The sequence below is a fragment of the Loxodonta africana genome, chromosome 23, assembly GCF_030014295.1.
Source record: "Loxodonta africana isolate mLoxAfr1 chromosome 23, mLoxAfr1.hap2, whole genome shotgun sequence".
Classification (NCBI taxonomy): Eukaryota; Metazoa; Chordata; class Mammalia; order Proboscidea; family Elephantidae; genus Loxodonta; species Loxodonta africana.
Genome location: NC_087364.1, coordinates 46,476,791 through 46,500,137, shown reverse-complemented (window position 1 = coordinate 46,500,137; position 23,347 = coordinate 46,476,791). Strand labels below are relative to the sequence as shown.

Genomic DNA, 23,347 nt, shown 5'->3' with positions numbered 1-23,347 from the left:
ATTGGGCGCAGTATGTCTGGGAAATGATGAATCAACTCCTTTGTCTTAAGCATATGGTGCATGGCAAGTAGCGGTGAGGGATGAGACTGAAAAAGTAGCCTGGAGGCAGATGGTTCAAACCTGGAATGCCCCACCAGGGAGTGTGTACTTACCATGATAGGCAATGGGGAGTAATTCATGGTTTATAAGCTAAGGAATAATAATGATAATAATAGAAACTAATAGGTACTGTTCTAAGTTCTTGCCTCTGTTAACTCATTTAATTCTCACAATAGTCTATGGGTTAGACATTGTCATTATCCCTGTTTTACAGATGAGAAAACTGAGACACAGAGGTTAAGTGATTTGCACAAAGTCACGCCATTTGTAAATGGTAGGGCAGCCTGGCCCCGATGCTGTGCTGTTACCCACTCCCTGGACAATGCTGTTGTGAGCACCACATGGGCTGGACTGGAGGCTCTACACTTCTCTATGCTCCTTCAGGCCTCCTACAGCACTCAGAGCACTGGGGGACCTCACATCCCATCCAGGACCAGCACTTCACTTTTGTCTTCTGTTCAGAACAACCCAACAGAAAAACAAGGTGCTGGAGATAGAGGAAGCAGATGATTTTTAAAACAGTGATTAAGAAGTGGTGTTTACTTTTCAGATTTTGAGGCCTTTCAAGTTCCAGGCTTGAACAGTAGGTCCTGGGCGGTACATCCCAAGTCTTTGGTTCACTGCCAAGAGTTGGGTGTGTCCTGCACAGAGGAGTGATTTAAGAGTAATTTAAGCTTAAGTACTCCCAAATGAACATTACCCCAGTAGCATAAGGTTAAATTCTGGGTTTGCAAGGCCCCAAGCAGACATTTAAAAAAGAGACCCTTTGGCCCTTTGTTCAAATCCCACTGATGTCTGGCTGCCTTGCAGTTCTGGTGCTACTTGGGTGGCATGGATGTCTCAGAGAGAAAAAGGTTGACTGGAGCCAGGGCCCTTCTCCCTGCCACTGTTTTCCCTTAACAAGGCGGCTTGGTTAACTTCCTCAAGTTGTAAAGCTTAGCTATTTAAATAGAAGGTCTGGGTTTGCAAGGCAAGAGGCCTGGACTTCACAGTGACTTTGATAAACTTATTTGCTACCCTCCTATACTGGACACATTGGCTTGAAAAAAAACCTACTGGGAGCATTACCTCCAAAGCTCTGCAAACAAGGGATAAAGCCTATCCTATAAACATTGGCTAATAAACTTGTTGCCAGCAAAAGTGTGTGTGTGTGTTTGTGTTCTGAAATTCTGGAGAACCGGGAGTATTTAGGTTAATGCCTAAGGCCTGTTTGTTTTGGGAGGACCTAAATAAAGTTAGCCCAGTCAATAATGCGATTTTCCTCTCCTTGTAGAAGAACTATGCCTCCGTGTTCTTAACTCCTACTGTCTCTGTACTTGTGGCTGGTGATCCTGTTCAAGCATTCCATGAGGCCCCATTCTACATGGCAAATCCTCTAACTCTAGCAGCAGGTCTGTTGTGGGGACACCCAACCACACCTTTTCTCAACTCTTTTTTGGCTGGGGCCACAGCTATTTACCTCTCTCTTTCCTTTTACTTTTTTCATCTTCTTGTGTCTTCTCTGACCCTTCACCCTCCCTTTGTCTGTTTCTCCATTTTCCTTTTGCTCCTTCATCTTGACCCCTGACCTTAGCATCTCTTCCTGAGTTGGATGGTCCAAAACACAGTCACTTTATTTCAGACACAATGGGATCAGATCCCTGGAAAAGGCGGAAAAAGGCCCCTGACACCGGACGTTGGGCTACTTTGGGGATGATCTTCTCAGTGGTTTACCTATGCAGGGAGAGCACGTGGGTTATTGATTCTGTCTTGGCTGTGGAGAACAGGCAGTGCCAAACCCTTGGCGGAAATATCATCCAGGCCTGATGGTGCCCCCGCCCCTAAGCACATTTTGTTCCTTGAGTCCGACTCCTGTGGGTTGTCATTTTAGTGAGAGTAGTGAGTAGCCCAACCACTGGTGTGTTTCTTCTTTCTAATTCATTTAACACACACATGCACATCTATCTTCCACTAAGATGTACAATTACGAGATAAATGGGAACATAAGGATCATATTGTGCTTGAGTTATATCATTGCTGACTTCCTGAGAAGCCTGTTCAAAGGACCAGAGGATGTTAACTAAATTGACAATGTGTTTCTCTGAAGTGGAAGTGAGCAAAACATCTGCTTTTATAATAGTATGCTTGCCTAGATAGGCATGTACCGTTTTGTTGTTCCAGAAGACTTCTGAGCAAATATACTGGTGAATTTCAATGACTTGGAACTTCCTGTTTTGTAATTAAAAAAAAAAAAAAAATGTCTTTGGAGAATGGGTAATGCTCACAGAATTCTGTGTTGCTTTAAATGTATTCTCGGTCCCCAGGTTATGGAAAATGATTGATTAGAAAGCTACATGGGGTAGAAAGCAGAGGATGGGTCCATCGTTTTTCTCCTTTAGTGCACAGCATTTATCAGCACTGCTGTGTAACACAATGGCCCTAGTGTTAGAGACTCCAGGGCCAAGAGACACACATCACACAGACAAGCATCCTACAAAATGTTCAGACAGTGCATACGAGCTTTCTTCTTTTGATTTACAACCTTTGTTCAGATAGGGCCTCAGAAAAACCACACCAAACCAAATAAAAGTAAAGATCTTTGGGATGAGAGAACTGAGTTGGATTGTGTCATGGATTGAATGTGTTCCCCCCAGATATCTGCCAACTTGGCTAGGCCGTGATTCCTAGTATTGTATGATTGTCTACCATTTTGTAATCTGATGTAATTGTCCTATGTGTTATAAATCCTATCACTGTGATGTAATGAGATGGATTAGTGGCAGTTATATTGATGAGATCTCTAAGATTTTTTTTTTTTTTTATAAGATTAGATAGTGTCTTAAGCCAATCTCTTTTGAGATATAAAAGAGAGAAGTGAGCAGAGAGACAGGGGGACTTCATACCACTAAGAAAACAGTGCTGGGAGCACAGCACGTCCTTTGGACCTGAGGTTCCTGTGCTGAGATGCTCCCAGACCAAGGGAAGACTGATGCATCACAAGGACCTTCCTCCAGAGCTGGCAGAGAGAGAAGGCCTTTCCCTGGAAGCCGGCGCCCTGAATTGGGGCTTCTAGCCACTGGACTTTGTTCAAGCCATCCACTTGTGGTATTTCTGTTCTAGCAGTACTAGATGACTAAGACAGGTTGCCATGAATTTCATGACGTGTGTGAAGGGCATAATATTTAATGGTAATATTGGCAAGTAAAACACTTCTTCTGGTGCTTGCACGTGAGAGCTGTGATGCCAGCTAGCCCACTGTTTGACTCAAAAGCAAAGCCTGGAGAGTTCAGAGTTTAAAATCATCACCCCTTGTATATGATCTTGGGCAACCGTCTTCACTCTTTGGACTTTGAGTTAACTCATCTGTGAAACGGAGCTGTAAGTTTAGATTTTTAATCTTAAAATGATGGTCCATGTTTGGGTGACCATCTTCTTTGAAGTTTAAGTTATCCCGTGTGTAAAATGGGACTATGAGTATAATTTGTTCTCAGAAGGATTGCCTGACTGGTGAGTGTAAGCTGCCTAGTGAGGGAATGGAATATTTTTTGCGTGCAAGACAGTGTCATTGACTCTTTTAGCACATATTTTGAATGAATCTTTCTCATTTGAGCTCTGAAAGGTTTTCATATAGCTTTGTTTTGAATATTTAGTCACCAGAAAGGGAAGTACTAAGTCAGAAAAATGGTAGCCAGTGGCATTCACTTGCTCTCAGTTTAAGCTGTGTCTGTGTGCTCACCTGCGTACAAGCCCAGTGCTAGTTCAGATGCGGTCCCCACCTCAAGCAACTTTGGAAATGGCCCTTAGTGGATGATAGAAAGTGTCCAAATGCTCTTGGTCCCCCTGAAATGGGAAAAATGAAAACCAATCCAAACAAAAACCACAAAAGAACCCCTGACAAACTTAGCCTTATATTTCTGTATCATTAGAGTGGGGTTTCCTGAAGTGTAGGGTGTGGTCTAGAATGGAGTGTGGGGTGAATTCGGTGGTTCACAGGTTGAGCACTCAATAGTGTGGGATCATTTCCTTTTAAACTCTTGTTTGGTTGTAATAACTGCAAGAAGATATGCAATTTGGTGCTAATCTTTAACACCTATTTAATATGTACTTATTTCTTCAGTTAGCAAAAAGACAGGCTTAGTCTGGCCACAGAATTAAATGAATTTAAGGGTAAAGAGTGAGGGCTTGATGAAGTCCCTTAAGTGACTGTTACACAGGTGATACGCAGGTAAATGTGAAGGAGGTATAGGGATGAGTGAAGGTTGGGAAATACTGGCTGCATGTATGTGAAAGCAATTAAAAACCTCAAGAGGCAAGGCTGGGATTTGAACCCAGGGCGCTGACTCCAAGCTTGGGGATGGATTCTTCTGCAGCCTCAGTGTGCACCACACTGTAGAGCTAAATGCAGCCAGACCCAAGAAGTTGACTAAGGGGGACATAAATATGCTTCTGGGCACTGGCTTTGGGTTGTATCCCCACATGGCATTGAAGGCTTCCCTCTTGCAGGTTGGACAAAGTCTCATGATGATAAATTTTGGGGGAGAATTCAGAATACTAGGTTCTCACTCCCCATTACTTGTTGGGGTTCAGGAAAAATGCCCCAAATCACATCACCCCATGGGCAAATCCAGGTGACTTTCTGGGATAGTTACTCATTGGGCCCCAGCAAATCCCTGAGCCTACTTATCCAGAATTCTCTGTACCTGTGCCATAAGCAAAGAATTTAGTGTTTTAACAGAGATCACATTTTTCTAGCGTTTGACTTTCCTTTGCCCTCAGGAGCATAGTGGATGCCCATGACTTTGAAACAGCGCAGGGGTCAGGACAGAAAGCTGATGTATGTTTTCTCTCCCCGGGAGAGAAGGCAGATTTCTTCATTGTGTGCAGCATGTCACAAGCGACTCTCACTCAATCTGCCAGTCGGGTTGGGACTTGTTCAGAGGGCCAGTGGAGGAACGGGCAAGGACCTTCCCTTGGCAGGGCTCCATGGGAAGGGCTGGTAGAGGTGGGCTGGCAGAGGGAGCTGGCATTTTACTGGTCTCCAGAGGCCCTGCTTTGATGGATGGCCGGACAGCCTGCACTGCACAGAGGACCAGCAGTGGCTGAGGCAGTGGAGTGTGTTCCCGATGACTCCACTCTGGGCAGTGAACTGAAGAGGGAGCAAAGCCCAGGAAACGGGCCCTAGTGGCAGTGGTGGAGGCAGAGTGACTGGCAGCAAAGCTCGCTGCTTGTCCCCAACCATTCAGTAGTTTTAGAAACAGTGTGTTTGGAATCGTAGGACAAGAGGCCTGGGAGGGGAGATCAGCTTTCCCCAAAGGCGCTACCTACATAGTACACGTTCTTGTACACGCATTGCCTTCCAACCTCATCCTTATGAACAAGTATTCAACTGATATTTATAAGCCTGTTCTGACAGTACAAGCTCTTGGCTGGGGAGTAGAGCTGTTAGTTATTAGAGTACTATTCAGTGTCAGGAATCCCTAGTGGCGTAGTGGTTAAGAGCTACAGCTTCTAACCAAGAGGTTGGCAGTTCGAATCCACCAGGCACTCCTTGGAAACTGTATGGGGCAGTTCTACTCTGTCCTATAGGGTCGCTGTGAGTTGGAATCGACTTGATGGCAACGGGTTTGGTTTATTCAGTGTCAGCTGAATAAACATCAAGAAAGCGCTGGGGGAGAGTGAGTTGAGGAGGGGGTGCATTTTGCCCTGGCTTTTTTTTTTTTTTTACATTCATGAGGGATCCCTGGCGGCACAGTGTTGAGAGCTACAACTGCTAACCAAAAGGTCAGCAGTTTTGAATCCACCAGCCACTCCTTGGAAGCCCTATGGGGCAGTTCTACTCTGTCCTGTAGGGTCACTATGAGTCGGAATTGACTTGATGCAATGGCAATGGGTTACATTTATGAGGGCCTCAAATTTAATCTGAGATTTTCTCCAAACAAGGGTATATACACTGTAACAGGGCTACATGGAGGCCTGAAGGACACTATCATACAACCCTAAACTTGAGGCCCACTCTAGAGCCACACTGTCTGTGTGGTGTTATAACTGTCATAAATACATAAACCTTGCGTTTATAGACATTTTTAAAATGCAAAAAGCATGTATTTGTTACACGTAAGTGTAAATATACCACAAGTTTTGCAAAGCCCATTTTCGCCCTTCTTTTTTCTCCTTCTGCACCTCCTCTTTTTTTTTTTTTTCCTCCTCCTAGTCCTTCTCCAATCATCTGGAGAGCTACAAAAACACAAACAAAAAACAAGGGAACAAACAAACAAACAAAAAAAACCCTAAAAATAAAAAAATAATCAAACAAGAAGTGCCAAGGAAAAGAATGGGAGAAAATGGTATTTTTTAATGGATTAAGTGCTTTGAGTTCTTTGATAAGTAAAATGCTGTGGAAATTCACTCTGCTTCTGCGTATATCTTGAGGGGTATGCTGGTACGCCACACTTTGCCTACCAGGAGGATGCTTGTCCAAGTGGAATGGCCGACAGTGAACGTGTGCATTCCCCCAGTCAGCATCCTGTTCCGCAGGGCCCAAAGTTGAGGGTCTGGTCTGTAAGGGCACCTGTTCTTTCCAGCTTCTGGACCTTTGCAGGGCCGAGTGCCCTCTCCCTGAGCCCCTGGAGAACTTGATTCATCCTATAAAGCCCACTTGCCACCTCTTCTTTGAAAGCTTGCTGTATCAGCTTTGACCATAAACCCTGTGTTCCCATTGTACCATGGAATAAATTGTTCCCTCCCCTGAGATGCCTTGGTGCCTTGGCTGTACCTTGACAATGTATATAGATAGCTGTGGCTGTTTGTGTCTTGCCGAACTGTGAGCTTCCTACCAAGGGCACAGACTTATTGTTCATCATTGAATCCCTAGTCAAGTAGCTTGCAAAGGAAGGGTGTTCCATAAATGTTAAATCTAATTGAATATTTTAATAAAATGATGAGTGTAACCTCTAACACTCTAAAAATTAAACAAAAACCCTCAGAAGCAACAATATACACTAAAAATTAATTTGAAAAATTTCCTTCCGTGTAGTGTTAGTGAAGTACTTTACTTTTATAGGCCTCTCATGTGCTATAAAACTCCCAAATGTTCCAAAAATATTTTAAAAAATAGGCATTTAGAACTTCTTTAATGAACTACTTCCAAATGTGGCTGCTAAGATGTTTGAGGCTCCCCCTCCCCCCCCCCCCCCGGCAGGTGTAAAACCAGCAGTTAGAGTAAGAAGCAGGAAGCTGGGAATTCCTGCCTCCGAAACAGAGAGCTGCCTCTATGGTGGGGCCTACAGGTGTCAGGCAACCAGTCCTTGGAGCAGACACGGTTGGAGGGTTGGAAGTTCTCTCTTGGGTGCCCTTTGGGATGGAGGGCTGCTTTCTGAGCTCTTGCCAAATAGATGGTGCATTTCAAATTGTCGTCTGGCTCAGACTTTGTGCCTGTGCAGGCAAACTTGAAGCCTGTCACTTTACCCGGGTCCTGACCACACCGCCTCTGATGTCTGAAGTGTAAATCGTGGCTTTATCTACTACCTCACAGAACCGTAAATTAATTCTTGTCCTCTCTCTCTCCTGATTTTCTCATGGCCCTTGTTTATAAATGCTTTATGGTAAAGGGTGTTTGAGAAAGCCATTAGTCTATCTCACAAATTATTGTTAGAGAGGACTAAGGCTAATCTAAAAGAAAAAAGGAAACAAAAATAAAGAGGGAGGCGTGGACCAAAAAAGAAGTATCTATTTTGCTGTGAAGAGTTTAGCTTAAAATGCTTCCATTAGGATCTATTAGGATTTCAGTATTACATTCCAACTTAGATTCAAATTGCAATGCTTAGGTATTATTTTTTTTTTCTCATATGAGTCACAACCATTTAATATTTTATTTTAAAATAACATTTTCATCTTTGATTCAACTTACATGTAATTCAGTGTAAGAATCCATCTGAGTATCCTTCCTATGCTTGGCTCATGGCAGTGTGTATTTAAGGCAGTGTGGAAAAGCATTAATTAAGCTTTTAGGTAATGGCACTCCGTGTCAGTTTCAGGTATGACCATGTGAATAGTGTGAAGTCTAATAGCTGTGCTTGTATCTTGGCAGCAGATGGCTTTTCACTCCTGCCTCATTTCTCAGAGGTTCTGCAACAGCCAACCACATAAAGTGGCTTTCATGTCTCCCTTCAAACCTCACAATTCAGTGCCATTTTTGTTTGTCCATGTACACCTGCTTTCACTAGACTCCAGTCTCGTAAAACTGTCAATGGATCCTTTCACAAGAATACATTAGCATTGTTTAAAGGGCTGTGCATCACTTTTTTGACTGCTGTAACTTGTTATAAGCAGAACTTAAAAGGGTTAATTGATTGGCCCTCCTTTAAGGTGGTACAAATATAGACCGACATCAGCAATTTTAGTGACATATTGAACATTCACATAACCCTTATGTAGCATTGTGGTAGGGGTGTGTGTATGTGTGTGTGTGTGTATCTGTGTACTAACAAGAGCAAAATATTTATGGGGACACATTAAGAACTGAGGAATGTAAAGCCCCAACTATTTGAGAGACTGGGAATGGGAAAAGCAGGGATAAGACTAAAGAGGAAAAAGAGAGGACATAAACCTGACAAATTCACACGAGATTGTTAAGGGGCAGAGAATAGATATCCACAGTCTCTGAGGCCCCTGACATTTCTGAAACTATCAGGTAAAAGATAAAAACTCTGAAGGCTGTTCCTAGAAACCAGGTGTGTTTTAAGAGTAGAGGAAAAGAAAAACTGATAAGTCCTTTAAAACTTGCAATTGCTGAAATCATGAGGGAGAGAAAACCTGGTATGGAGGGCCGGCACTGGGCAAACCTCTGTTTTTCACCGCAAAGCCTTCTTGTTCAGCTCAGTGAACTGATGAGCTCAGTCAAGGCCCATTTTACTGAGTGAGTGGGAGAGGTATATAGAGATGACATTTTCTAAGACTCTGTGCCTTGCCAAATCCTCCATTAGTTACTCTGAGGGCAAATGTAGGTTTAAAGCAATAGGGTGTTCACTTACCTGCCACCCCCATTATTACTTTATTAATTGGGCAAAGTCTGCTTACCTTGGGCAGACATAGAGAAATTTATGCCGTATACACAGTAGCAAGAAGTTTTTTCTAATGTATTAGCATTATATGTTAACATTTAAATATATATGGGGGAGGGAGCTAAGGTATACCACAAATGTGAGAAGATATAACTAATGCTGTAAACACTTCAGTCCTAGGTCATGCTCATCTGAATTCTGATACTCCAGTTTTGAGCCAAGAAAAAATTCTCAGGAAAATGTTAGGAATGTTTTTGCCTGTTCCTAACAACCACTTGCAGACATAAACTTAGGAATACAGTATACTTTTGGAAAGGGAATTGATAAATGAAGTTATAGAATTAAAAAAAAAATTGATAAATGAAGTTATAGAATACTTACATAACAAATAATAGCTTATGCTGTGTTTTTTTTATTTTTGGATGGTTGATTTCTATACTAGTTTGATGTCTGAAATGGGAAGTTTGTATTTATCTCAGGCTCTACGCCTCGGACTAACCCTCCTGGTATGGGAATAGAGTCCCTGGGTGGTGTAAACGGTTAATGTGCTCAGCTGCAAATTGAAAGTTTGGAAGTTTGAGTCCACCCAGAGTTGTCTCGGAAGAAAGGACTGGCGATCTACTTCTGAAAAATCAGCCATTGAGAGCTCTCTGGAGCATGGTTCTTCTTTGACACACACGTGGTTGCCATGAGTTGGAATTGACTCGATGGCCCCTGATTTTTAATACGAGAATAACCTTTGATTGCTTGTCAATTGCCTTGAGAGTCTTGAGGCTCACATTGCCAAATATTTTTACTGGGTCTAATGACAGATCACCTGAGCGTATCCTTCCTTAACAATTAACTTCAATTTAGAAGACATTTAGAGTCTTTTGGAGGACATTTAATAGCAAGTGAAGTGATTTGTGGAAAGACAGTGAATTTCAGTCTTTCAGATGAAAGATGATAATGGGATTGCAGTCTTTTTTCTGATTTATTATCTGTGTTCCCATTTCTCACACAGTGAAACTTCATATTTTTCAGGGAACTGAGCTTGTTCCAACCCTCCACCTGAGGCAATTACTAGATGGTTGGGTTGCTTTATGGGCCCTTGGTTAAGACTTTTAAATACATTTAGTACGTAATAGACAAGGCTTCCGAGTACCTGCTGAAAAGAGAAAACTATTGTGAAAACAGCTTTAACCCGGCCAAGAATAACTAACTTAGGTGGTAAGAAGATATTAAAAAGGAAATGTACTCCCATCATCTTAGAGCTGGTATCTTTTGGAGGAGGTACAGGAAAACAAAAGGTAATGAGCAGTCAACTGGAAAACAGAGATCTAAGTGAAAACTTTGTTTTTCTAAGAAATAGCTTCCACTATTAATTTGTTACTTGCCAAAGGTTTGTGATTGCCTTTTGGTGTCCGTTTGCGGGGTTTTGTTCATCACAGACATGAAGAAAACTGCACGGCTCCATAAAGCCACAGTCCTGCTCAAGGGCAAGCCTCCTCATCCCTGAGCTCTTAAACTCAGAAGGGCTGGGAGCTCTGGGGATGGTCTGAGATTTCAATCTTGATGAGAAATTCCTTGTCAGTGACAAGTTGCCATAAAGCAGGGCAGTTTTCCCAGAGGGGCTGGTAAAAATACACATGCATTAGTAAAGTAAAGCAAGGGGAAGACACTGCCAGGTTGAGCCGTCCAGCCAGAAGTCGAAATGTTTGTGCACACCAGACAGTGTGTCTGGCTACCTCACGGGAGGGTCCATGTTTGGTCTGGGAAAACAGTTCCATGTTTACTGGGGAAGGTCTATGGGTGAATAACAATGACCAGACCTGAACAGTCAGGAAGAGCCTCCATTATAAATGGCTGTCTCATTAGGCTGAGTGGGAGTGTTTTTCAGTATGCGGCTTTGAGATAGAGCAGCCCCGAGCAGCCACTCCTGTCAGAGGGTAGCACACAAGTCTGTGAACCCAGAACACTTCCATGGATTTACCTTTAATTGGAAGGCGGCCACCCACTTGGTGGTGTTGCTGTAGTGATACTCAAGTTGCCTTTCAGTTTCCTTTCTGGGGGTAGCTTTAGGGGGCTTTCTGCCAATGCGGGTGCTTGGCACAGTGAAGAGAGCTGCCCAAGAAATTCCCCACTTTCCAACTAAATATTTTTCAACACAAACATCCAAAAGGGCAGTGTATCAGGCTGGTGGAGAGGCACCAATTATATAAAAGCCAGTGCTGGTCAGCATGTGTATAATTATTTATTTCAGCTTTCTACAAGAGGAGGGCAGTTTGTTCAAGCCAGGCAGAAATCTGGCAGTTTCCCAGTCGTGAAATTCTATTGACAAAGGTGTTAAGCGAAGGGCAGGGTAACGTGGTCTGCTAGGCCCCTGAGCCTTCATCTCGGTGACCTAGGCATGTGTCAGGCCCAGACTGAACTGACCAGAATGACTTTGATTTGATGACCATTAAAGGTCAGGCACATAATGGGATCAGATGTGCCAGTGGAGGGTGAAATACATAGCATAATAGATTGATGGTAATTAAGTAGTCGTGTTTAATAAGAGCCATCAGAGTTAAAGGCATTGTTGGAATGAGCAGCCTGGGAAAGGAATGAGAAGGCTTGAAGAAAGGAGGTGAGAAATATATTGAGGAATAATTTTTTTTTACGCTAAAGGAAAGACCAGTGGAAATGTGTGTGCGCTTGTGTTTTAGGAGATGCAGCATTTTTTATGTCAAAAATTGCCTTTTTTTTTCCCTAGATGACTTTTTAAGGGGCAAAGAGGGTAGGTATAGGAAAAATAAATTTCATGAACTTATAAATGGCCCCAAATCATCTTATCACAACTCAATACATGTGTGCCTAGAAAATACAAACTACAAGCACTCCAATAAAAATAGTTTAACAAATATTTCAAACATTAAGCTGTATTTTCTACAGAAGGAGAATCTGGGTTGCTGCTGGTATTTGATTTTACGTAAATCATTGAAGTCCTAGAGTGGGTCCATGAAAATTTTCAATGAGAATTCTGCAGTTCTAGAAAGTTATCATTCTTTGTTACTACTTAATCCTATAATTGCAGAGCATTATTGAACTAGAATATATGTGCAAGGACAGTTTTTGAGTAAAGTAGAAGCTTATTATGAATTACCTACCATTCCTTCTTCTAGTAACTATGACTTGGGCAGTCCGATCCCAGAGCCTGTGCTCTTAACCATTGTATTGCACTACCTGTACATCCTCTAGAGTATGGTTTGATTTTATGAGAGTTTGGTCTTGTCTTGGAAACTCTGGTGCCAATGCAGTGCCAGGCACACAACAGGAGCTCCATAAAAGAGAAGTAATAATTATTTAATCAGATCAACTAATTCCCACTGATATTTAGCTAATTTATTCATTCAGACAAAAATGCCTCAACGATATGGTGATATAATCTTTGCACATAGGTGAAAGTTGATATGTTCTATAAGATGTATTAAAGGGTTATCAAGCACAGAGCTGACTACTCTTGCTCAGTCTGAAAATATTATCTTTGTAGCTTGGGGCCTACAAGTAAGCAGGGTCTCAGACACATAGAGTCTTATGGCCAGGAGTGAATTCAGCCCAAATTCTTTCTTTAAAGAATGAATTGACATTTGGCAGAAGCTGTGCAGGCCCCTTTTGGGAGGCGAGGTTTTGGAACCTATGCGACAGTTGAAATGTTTTGGTATGGAGAATGATACTTGGTACGGAGAAAGGGGGCTTGGGCTGCTTGAAACCCAAATTGTCAGCTTTTAAATTTGATGGTCAGTGTTTCATCTGTTAAGGAGGTCTTCTCTTCTTTTTCTGGATTTTGCCTCTTATCTGAATGCCAGCAGGTTATGGTGGTGCCCAACTGTGACAGTTCAGACCTAGTACTACAGATGTTCTGGGCATCTATTTATCAGCAATTCAAAGAGGATACAATAAACAACTCCTACTTGAGGCTGTTTATTTTTCAAAAACATTTTGAAATAACCAAATGAATCAACCAGCTGTTCTACAACTATGACTGTTATGACTACTGATTGCTAACGTTTGTGGAGCATTTACTACCTGCCAAGTGTTGTTCTAAAGGTTTATATGTATTAACTCATTTAATTCTTACAACAACCCAATGAGGTCGATGCTATTAATATGCCCATTCTATAGGTGAGGAAATTGAGGCACTGAGAAGTTAAGTAACTTATCAGTTAAGGGGTTAAGAAATGTCAAATAGAGCAAAGCTTTAAATTAACAGGAAAATTCCTCAGTACTATCTGATAAAAGTACAGGGTCAGTGGAGAAGAGGAAGACCCTCAATGAGATGGATTGCCACAGTGGCTCCAACGATGGGCTCAAGCATAGTAACGGTTCTAAGGATGGCGCAGGACCGGGCAGTGTTTTGTTCTGTGGTACACAGAGTTGCTATAAGTCAGAACCAACTCGACGGCACCTAACAACAACAACATCAGATATACTAGACTATCTATTTTATTTCCTAAACAAGTTTGGATCTTGAGCTAGAGTAAGTATCCTAGACCTTCTAAGCTGAAGGGGAATTTAGAGAGCTGCTGGTCCACTGCATTAGTTTATTGATTAAGAATTTGTGGCTCAGAGAGGTAAAGTGACTGTCTCAAGATCACACAGCTCTTTGAATATAGACTTCGACCCCTGCACCCTTTCTCGGTTTCTCATGTTACTTTTTCATTTTCAAAATAGCATAAAATCATAGTGCTTACTCTTCTATCTACTTCCATTTTACAGAAGAGAAAGCAAAGACACTTTTGTGTTGGCTCTTAAGTCCTTGCTGAGTAATTATCGCTAGCACTGGCTGCATTAGAATATACTTTGTTGGAGATCTGGACCTTTGCTTGCTCCCGTGAGCCTGGTGCCTGGCTGCACCTTGATAAAAGTAACAATAGGTGTTATCAGACTCTCGTATTCTGTCCTCACTAGGTTATTTTGGTTGTGGATTACTTCCTGAGCCCATGGAGACAACCTTGGCTGAATCACTTAAAACACTTTTTAATCACAACAAAGTACCTTCGTCTACCAAAATAACTCCTTTTAAAAGTGTCCCAACTCAATCAGTAGACAAGCATCAGCTGGTGATAGGAAAACTGGAAGCCGATATCATAAGCAGATGACTATCAAAGAGCTAAAGGATTTAGCAATGATTGAACATTTGGCAAAGAATTTTTTATTAGGCTTTATCCAAATTCTTTCAATAGAGGAGGGAGGACTCTTCTGAGAACTGTTTGAAATGGTGGAACAACAATTAAAGGCCTTTGTCATTCACAGATAAGAAGCCAGAATGAGTTTATTTGCCAAATATGGCCCTATGGGTGTTGGAAGCCAGAGGGTTGCAATAGAAATAAACGTGTTGAAAACGAAATAAGATGAACACTGGTGAGTACAAAAGAAGGAAGGAAGATGACCATCACTCTGGCCCTCTGAGCCTTGTGGTAAAATGAGAATTCTGTCCCCTTCTAAGAATAAGTCTTCCAGTATTCACTTCAGGAAGTCCCATTGCTTCAGCCTGGATGGCTAATATGAAAAACAAGGCAATTGTTTGTTGACACGTTATTCTAGCAGGTGCAGTTCCATTTTAAACAAGAAGCAGCTATTGTTTTCAGGAATCGTGTTGATGACTGTCTTAGAACATGAAGGGCTGGTTCCTCAGGGGGACCCCAGGGTGCTGTTTTTCACTTTAGCCTTTGAGTCCAATAGTTCTCATCCTCTGTACATTTATGACTAGCACCCCCTAGAGGATTATGTGGGTTTAAAAAAGGAAAGCAAGTTTGCTTTCATAAATAATTAAATAAAAGTGAGTTTCATATTCTGAGGAAAATTCTTAGACCAGAAGGGGAGAATAGGGGCTGTCCAAACGTTTGTTCGATAGCCACTAGACAGCTGGGGGTGAAGGAAACACTTGATTTATCGCCTTTGGTTTAGGGGGAGGCCGAATCAGAAAGGGCAAGGGTGTGTTGGTCAAGTAACAAATGAGAAGTGACTTTGGAATTAAGGGTTGGTGGTGACCTGCCATTGCTAAAATCACTAACCACCTGATGTCCAATCTTCTCCCCGGGGAAAGGGAGGAAAGAGAGCTCGAAGGAAGAAGAGTCTGAGGGTAAACGGAGAAGGCACGCCTCCATGTTTGCTGAGCACACCGCAGGGGAAGGACCAGGCAGGTCAAAGCCAGCCAGGTCTGCCCTTCCTTTTGTGTAGCGGTGACACATTTCCAGCCAGCCTTATTTGTGAGATGTGGAACTGCGTGAAGTGCTCCGGGTGATTTATGGGCAGCATCCAGTAGCAGTCCCTCCCCTGGCTCCCTCCTTGGCCTCTCGGCGCATCAGGCACTAAATATCCAGCTCGACCGGGATGCGCCACCGCGGGTGGACTGTGGTGTGAGGGCTGTGTTAGCCTCTCAATTAACTTTTTCTAAGCCACGGTAAATTCAGACACAAATAGCAGCAAAATTAACTGTGAAAATGCCCCTATATTTTGCAGCAGCCTTGTAGCTCTCGTTTGCTTGGATCCGGGTTGGCTTTTATAGCTGATCCTCTGACCTCAAGAAGGAGACATTAGGGGAGAGATTACCAGCTCTAGCAAAACACTGTTACTAAGTAGAAGAAAGGACCCTCTTTCCTTTGAGAAGACAGTGGCTTTTAAATACAATACTTGAGCCCACTATATGGTTTGTGTTGGATTTCATTATCTTCTGTGAAAAAAAATGTTCATTTATTTTTCGTTCCTGATGTTCACTGAATATATATTTAATTGATTTATGCTATATGTCACACATGTAGTGGGGAAGCAAATGTAAAACAAATATTGCTGGACCAGAATTATTCTGATGTTTTTAGGTCAATTACATTTCAGTGAGTATAAGCCACATGGATGTTTATTAGTTTTTAACAACCCAGCGCTATCAGCTATGTTTTCTTAATTTCTATTTTCGATAAACTTTATAAACTTAACAGTAGTAACTGGTTAAGGTTAAAAAATTATATCAAAAGCTAAAGGACAGCCATGAAATATAATCTGGTCTCCTCCTTGCTCTGTCTCTACTTCTAGCTTCCCACGCGCAGTCTCTACAATTGTCTTTGTCCAGCGTGATGCCTAAATGTCTTCAATGACTCCCTTTTCTTTCAGATGACTGACAGTTGGCATAGTGTCAGTATGGTACGTGAGACCATGTGACTCACTGAGGGGCTTTGGTCTCCTTTCTTGCCCCCTTGCCTCACAGTCTCTGTTAAATCCGCATTGTCTTACCTTCGGTTGCCCAATGATCAACCTTGTCCATCCTGCCTTACCTAAGGAATGAGTATTTTAGCTGAGATCTGGAGAGCTGGTGGGAAAAAACAAGATAAAGGGAAGTGTACACATGTATATGGGATGTGTCGGGCGAGGAGGAGAACGGGGGTCCAGACTGGCCTTTATGTCTATTGCCGGGCCTTCTTGGGCAAGTCACTTATTGCTCTTATGCTGCAGTTTCTTCATCTCTAAGATGGGATTCATGATACATCATTAGCCTAACACAAAGACTAAACAAGATAGTAGATATGGAAAAAAAAAAAAAAAGATATGGAAGCATGTTCTAATTCAATGGCACTGAACAGGAAGATAATGGGGCTTTAGGAAGTGAAGAAGAAGAAAAAAAAATAGCCCAGGATTTGACTGGGAGGCATGGAGTAATAGGTTCTGGGAGGAGAAAAATTGCAAGGAACTCAGTGCGATGGAGCTGAGGGTCCAGGAACAATGCTCTAACGAAGAATGAAAATCTACTCACCTTATACGGGATGAGGAGACAGTTCCAAGAAGTGACTCAGGGCTTGTCAAGTCCAGCAGATCAGGACCTGAAACTCTGCATGATTCTAGATGGTCATCACAGACTCTGATGTCAGGTGGACCTCCCATTCTTAGGTTGTTGTTGTTAGGTACCAGTGAGTTGATTGTTGACACATAGCGATCCCATGTGATGGAGTAAAACTGTCCCATAGGGTTTTTTAGGGTGTAATCTTTACAGGAGCAGATCGGCAGGTTTTTCTCTGGCAGAGCCACTGAGTGGGTTTGAACTGCCAACCTTTCAGTTAGCAGCCTAGTGCTTAACTGTTGTGCCGCCAGGGCTTGTTAGGTTAGAACCATATTAAGGATGAAACAGGCTCCCTTCATAGCTCAGGTCTTCCCACCAGCCACCAGATTCTAGCAAATTTGAGGTGAAGAGCAAGTCTTTATTGACCAAAGTTGCTCAAAGGAGAGAAAAACCAATGACACTATAGCTCAAGTTCTATGAGCTATTTCTGCTTTTCTCTAACTCTGTCTTTGGTTGTTGACTCTAAAATTTTGGGCTTAAACTTACTAACTTCATTTGACATGGCAGAGGAAAAAGCACCAGGTGTAGGTTTTAATCTGATGAGGCCAAGTGCTTGCTACTCAAAGTGTGGTCCATGGACCAGAAGCATGGGCATCACCTGGAAGCCTGTTAAAAATGCAGAATCTCAGGCCCACTCTAAACCTACTGAATCAGAAATGACACTTTAATAAGATGCACAAGTGATTTGTATAAACCTTGAAGTCTGGTGAAGAAGAAAAACCTCATCGTGTGTGCACGCTTGCATACTTGTTGCTGTTAGGTGCCGTCAAATCGTTTCCGACTCATAACAACAGAATGTGACACTGCCCGGACCTGCGCCATCCTCACAATTGTTGTTATACTTGAGCCCATTGCTGCAGCACTGTGTTAATCCATCTCATTAAGGGTCTTCCTCTTTTTCGATGAACCACTATTTTAGCAAGCACGATGTTCTCCAGGGACTGATTCCTCTGGATAACATGTCCAAAGTATATCAGATGTAGTCTCACCATCCTTGCTTCTAAGGAGCATTCTGGTTGTACTTCTCCCAGGACAGATTTGTTGTTCTTTTGGCAGTCCATGTTATATACAATATTCTTTGCCAATACCACAATTCAAAGGCGTCAGTTCTTCTTTGATCTTCCTTATACTTTATCCAGCTTTCACATGCATTATATATATATGAGGTGATTGTAAACACCATGGCCTGGGTCAGGCGCACCTTAGTCTTCAAGGTGACATCTTTGCTTTTTACCACTTTAAAGAGCTATTTGCAGCAGATTTGCCCAATGCAACGCATCTTTTGATTTCTTGACTGCTGCTTCCATGAGTGTTGCTTGTAGATCCAAGTAAAATGAAATCCTTGACAACGAATCTTTTCTCCGTTTATCATGATGTTGCTTATTGGTCCAGTTGTGAGGATTTTTGTTTCCTTTATGTTGAGGCGTAATCTATACTAACGGCCGTGGTCTTGGATCTTCATCAGTAAGTACTTCAAGCTCTCTTCACTTTCAACAAGCAAGGTTGCGTTATGTGCCTAATACAGGTTGTTAATGAGTCTTCATCAACAATTCATTTTAGTCAAAAAGAAGGTTAAAATACAGAAAGACATAAAAAACTTAAAAATAGTCATGTCCCACCTCTGTTAACATTTTCCCTGTTTATCTTTGACTTTTAGTTTAAAAAGTTGGGATGTGTTTTGGAAGGGGAAAAACCCTTTCTTCTTTCAAACCTCCTCCACCTCTTCAAAAAATATACTGGGTTTGATTAATTGTTGCTAGGTTGGGGGAGGGGGAAGAAAATAAAACTAGAGACAACTCTCCTTTTGTTGTGTCGCAGGCCTCTAAACCTTAGAAGGAATTGGGGAATAAAAGTGATTATTAACTTCAAGTTATTCTACATTCATTTATTTCTTGACTTTGGCTGGTTGGTGTTAAACGCAGTCTTGATATCAGAATGGGCTCGTGAGCCTGTGCCTCTGAGGCTCAACAAATGTATTTCATCTGTGTGAGGAAGTTGGTAAGAAAAACATGTATCTGAGAGTTTCCCTTCTTCTTTGGGCAGCCTGTTTAAAAAGATTAATCGGCCCCAACTCTGAAGAACGGCTTTGTAGATGATTTTTTAGCAGGGGGTGGGTAACATAGGTTGGCACAATATTTTCTTCTGCTGAAACTGAATTCTTTGAACTTGGGAAGGGACTGATCTTAGGGACGCTTTTCAGCTTCAAGGAATAAATTTCTTCTCCAAGCCCCTATGTCTTCTTCCCCAAACTTTCCAATAATTTAATTCACCGAACCAGGATGACACGAAGCTTTGCTTTGCTGCCTTTAAGTCCCCTTTGGGCACTTTCAAGATTTAGAGGTTTCCTGGCAATTGTCATCAAACAGACAGCTTGCTTTGGGTGTCAGCATCATGAGCAGAAGGTGGTCCTCAGGGAGAACCAGCAAGTGTGCCACAGCACTGAGCTTTTGAGTGACAGCAACCCTTCTCTCCTGCCCACCCCCTCCCAGCTTCAAGGGCCGGCAGGCTGGGCCATTCTCAGAGAATTGGAGAGAAGCCACCAACAGGAATTATTGAACAATTGCTCTGTGAAACTTAAGATAACACTTTGTTCCACCACAGTTGAATTGCTGTGTGACAGAAGGAAATTATCTGTTTAGCTCTTGATTAATATTATGTGAGAGAAATAAAACTAAAGTTGATGGTATCTAGTCCAAGAAGGAATGCTTGTATGTATTTTAAAGGGCAAATATTAACTCAGAACTTCTATAGAGTGAATGTAGCCGTTGGAGGATTCGTCATTTGAGCTGCAATTGGGGAAAAAAAAAAATCAACAACACCGTTTAAGATGCCAATGGAATGCCTCCTGGCTGTCAGGTTAAAATAAACAAAAAACAAGCCAGCTGCTGTCTTTTTCAACTGATGGTGACCCTCTGTGTGTCAGAGTAGAACTGTATTCCATAGGTTTTTCAGTGGCCGATTTTTTGGAAGCAGATCACCAGGTCTTTCCTTCAACATGTTTTCTGTGTGTGTTCGAACCACCAACCTTTCTGTTAGCAGTCAAGTGCTTAACTGCTTGTACCACCCTGGAACTCCTGGTTATCATATTAAGCACCCTCCTACCCTCCCCCCCCCCCAAAAAAAAGCAAAAACAAAAACAGAAAATCCATTGCCATCAAGTCGATTCCGACTTGTAGTGACCCTATAGGACAGAGCAGAACTGTCCCATAGAGTTTCCAAGAAGTACCTGGTGGTTTGAACTGCTGACCTCTTGGTTAGCAGCTGTAGCACTTAACCACTATACCACCAGGCTTTCTGACCCTATATTAAAAAAAACAAAAAAGAACCACATTGCCATGGAGTCGATTCTGACTCATAGTGACCCTATATTAAAAAAAAAAAAAAAACCCTGAAATCAGTAGAGCTTCCAGAAACAACCGGATTATCAGTATGATATGAAGTAGTCCATCTCTTTGGATAGTTGGCAGGTGTGTGTGTGGGGGAGGGGCGGGTGATTTTATGGATGTTTCCTTATTTTCAACATGTAGGAAAAGCTGTACAAAGTTTACTGAGTTCATTATAAATTTCTCAATCAAATTAAAAAAGCAAATATTTTACCACTAACGTATAAGTAATCTCAAAATGCTAGAAGAAATAACTTTTAATTCAGTCCACAAAATAAAGAGCCAGATTCATGTGTTCATTTATCCATACTTCTTGAGGACACTTTATATATAAGCACTTTCGTGGACCCTGTGGGAGATACTGTGAGAAATAAGACAAAGCTTTTGTGCCGCTGACTATAGCCTATAGGGAACACATAAACTAGGTGAATGCAAAGCATATTGAGAAAGTTAAGCTAGTTTAACAACTGTTCCTGACATACCTTCAGTGTGCCTTTCCTTTATTTGAGTGTACCCAAACCAAACCCATTGCCATTGAGTCAATTCTTACTCATAGCGACACTGTAGGACAGAGTAGAACTGCCCCATGGGGTTTTTAAGGCTGTAAATCTTTTTAAATCTTTACGGAAGCAGTCTGCCACATCTTTCTCCTTGAGGATAGGTTCCAACAACTGACCTTTGGGTTAGGAGCAGAGTGCTGAGCCTCTGAGTTTTATAAACGTGTATATGGTGCTTTATACTTGTATAGTGCTTACTGTGGGCCAGAAACTTTCTAAGCGGTTTAGGGATATGAATTCATCTCATCCTCTAGTGTCATTAACCCTATTTTACAGATAAGAAAACTGAGGCTTAGCGAGGTTGAATAATTTGCCCTTCTCAGGGGAGGAGAAGGATTTGAATTTAGCAGCCCAGCTCCAGAGCCCTCGTAGGTATTGGGCTGTCTGCCTTCCCAGATGTGGGTGCATACCCTAGTCTAAGTAAAAAAAAAAAAAAAATGTGTGAAAAACTCACTGCTTATTAGCTCACAGATTTGTTTCCATCACTTAGGCCTGCTTGATTACAAAACACAAACCTATACCTTATTTCTCAAGCAGTGATATGTTCTTGAACTATGGAAATCAAATTGGTGTAGACATTTGACAAGGAACATGGGAAAGAGTTATTTAAAGGAGTCTACCAATTTTTTTTGGTTTTGAACAATTAATCCATTTGTAGTATGAAGACTATTTTACAAAATGAGCCCCAGTCCTTTTGTTGATCCAGTTTAAAGTTCAGAGGTCCCTTATTTATTCATTTATTTTTAATATTGGGCATTTGTTTATATCTTTTTTATTGATTTGAAATTAAATCAGTGGTGTATATATACATATATGCACAAGGGTAGTTCCTAGCCTTGATTTTGGAGAAAGATCTACTACTAGAAGACAAAACATAAAACTGTTTAACTGAAGGGAGAATATTGAATAGGCCTCCTTAATAACCTAGTACTTGGTTAAAGGTGGAAACCCTGGTGGCGTAGTGGTTAAGTGCTACGGCTGCTAACCAAAAAGGATCGCAGTTCAGATCTACCAGGTGCTCCTTGGAAGCTCTATGGGGTAGCTCTACTTTGTGCTATAGGGTTTATATGAGTCAGAATCGACTCGATGGCAATGAGTTTGGTTAAAGGTATGGGATCTATGTATCTATGTATCTATCTCTCTCTATCATCTATCTATCTCGTATCTATCTATCATCTATCTCCTGGGATCGTTGTGAGCCTCGTGCTCATCAGAAATTCTCATGCTTTAGTTTATATATGTGTGGGAAATGAGATAGAGAGAAGAAACATGAATGAAGGGTCTTAGGGAGGAATAAGATGAATTCATAGATATATGAGCTCACTAGTTTTTATTAATGGGAAAAATCACAAGCACTGTTTTTAATCCCATGAGATCTAAAAAGGAAAACAAAATTATCTTTCTAGTTATACTTAAAAGGATATTTTAACAAGAGGTTGAGCTTGAACCTAGTTCTAGTTCCTTGCCAGCAGGGACTCTATTTTATTCATTTTATCCTGAATGCCTGGGAGAGAGCCTGACACAGATCAGGGGCCCAGTCATGAATAAAACTATAGGCCTTGGATTCTGCAGAAAGATCTCTAGACCTTCAGAGAAAAGACCTCCTCAACTCAGAAGACAGTCACTGGCCAAATGCCATATTCTCCTTGATGTCAGGCTGCCCCACTGCTCACTGGCTTTGAAGATGTGGAGCTGGGCCTGCTCAGGAACCCAGCGGGAAGCCTTGTGTCTGTGACCCTGGCCCACATGGGCAGTGTCAGGAGATTAGAGTGTCCTTGCTGCAAGGCCAGAGATGCAGGCCCCGATTACTCAGGTCACACGTCCACGTTCTTGTATGCGGCAGAGGCGTTAATTAGTGACAATTACCTATTGGAAAAAAGAAGTCGAGTCCTTCATGCTCCTTCCCAAAGACTTAAAGACAGAAGGAAGTTTCTAACAATGGGTCAGGGGAGATGCATTTCCTCCCTGATGTTAAAAACAAGGTACTGTCTAATTGATGAGTAGTGGGAGCTTGCAGAGACGCTTTGATGAGCCATCTCCTGCTTCCTGATATTGTGACCCCTCAACTAACACTGACAAATAAAACCAGCATGCCTTCGATATAAATGAGCGCACACTATCTGAAGAGATGCTTCGTTCTCAGGATGTGGTTGAAATCCTGTTATGAATAAGGCTTACATCCTTGCCACTGGAATAATATTTTTGTACTGTGGAAGTCAACGGTAAGGAAAAAAATGGACAGGTCATCTAATATGTAAACAATTTAACTTTGATGTCATATCTTGCTTGCTGAGTTTGGTCCTGGGGAAAATCAGAGAACACATTGCTTAGTTGATTTCTTTCTCCCCTTTACTCTCTCTTCTTCCCATTTAACCTCTCTCATTTTCCCTTGCCTTGTGTAGAATTTTGGTGATGAGTCCA

At 41.9% G+C, this 23,347-nt stretch overlaps 1 protein-coding gene across 8 annotated transcripts in view; it reads left to right on the top strand.

The window, feature by feature from the left end:
* Nucleotides 1-23,347, top strand: part of MECOM (MDS1 and EVI1 complex locus) — a 632,521-nt gene that overhangs the window by 43,223 nt on the left and 565,951 nt on the right. The window lies entirely within an intron of this gene.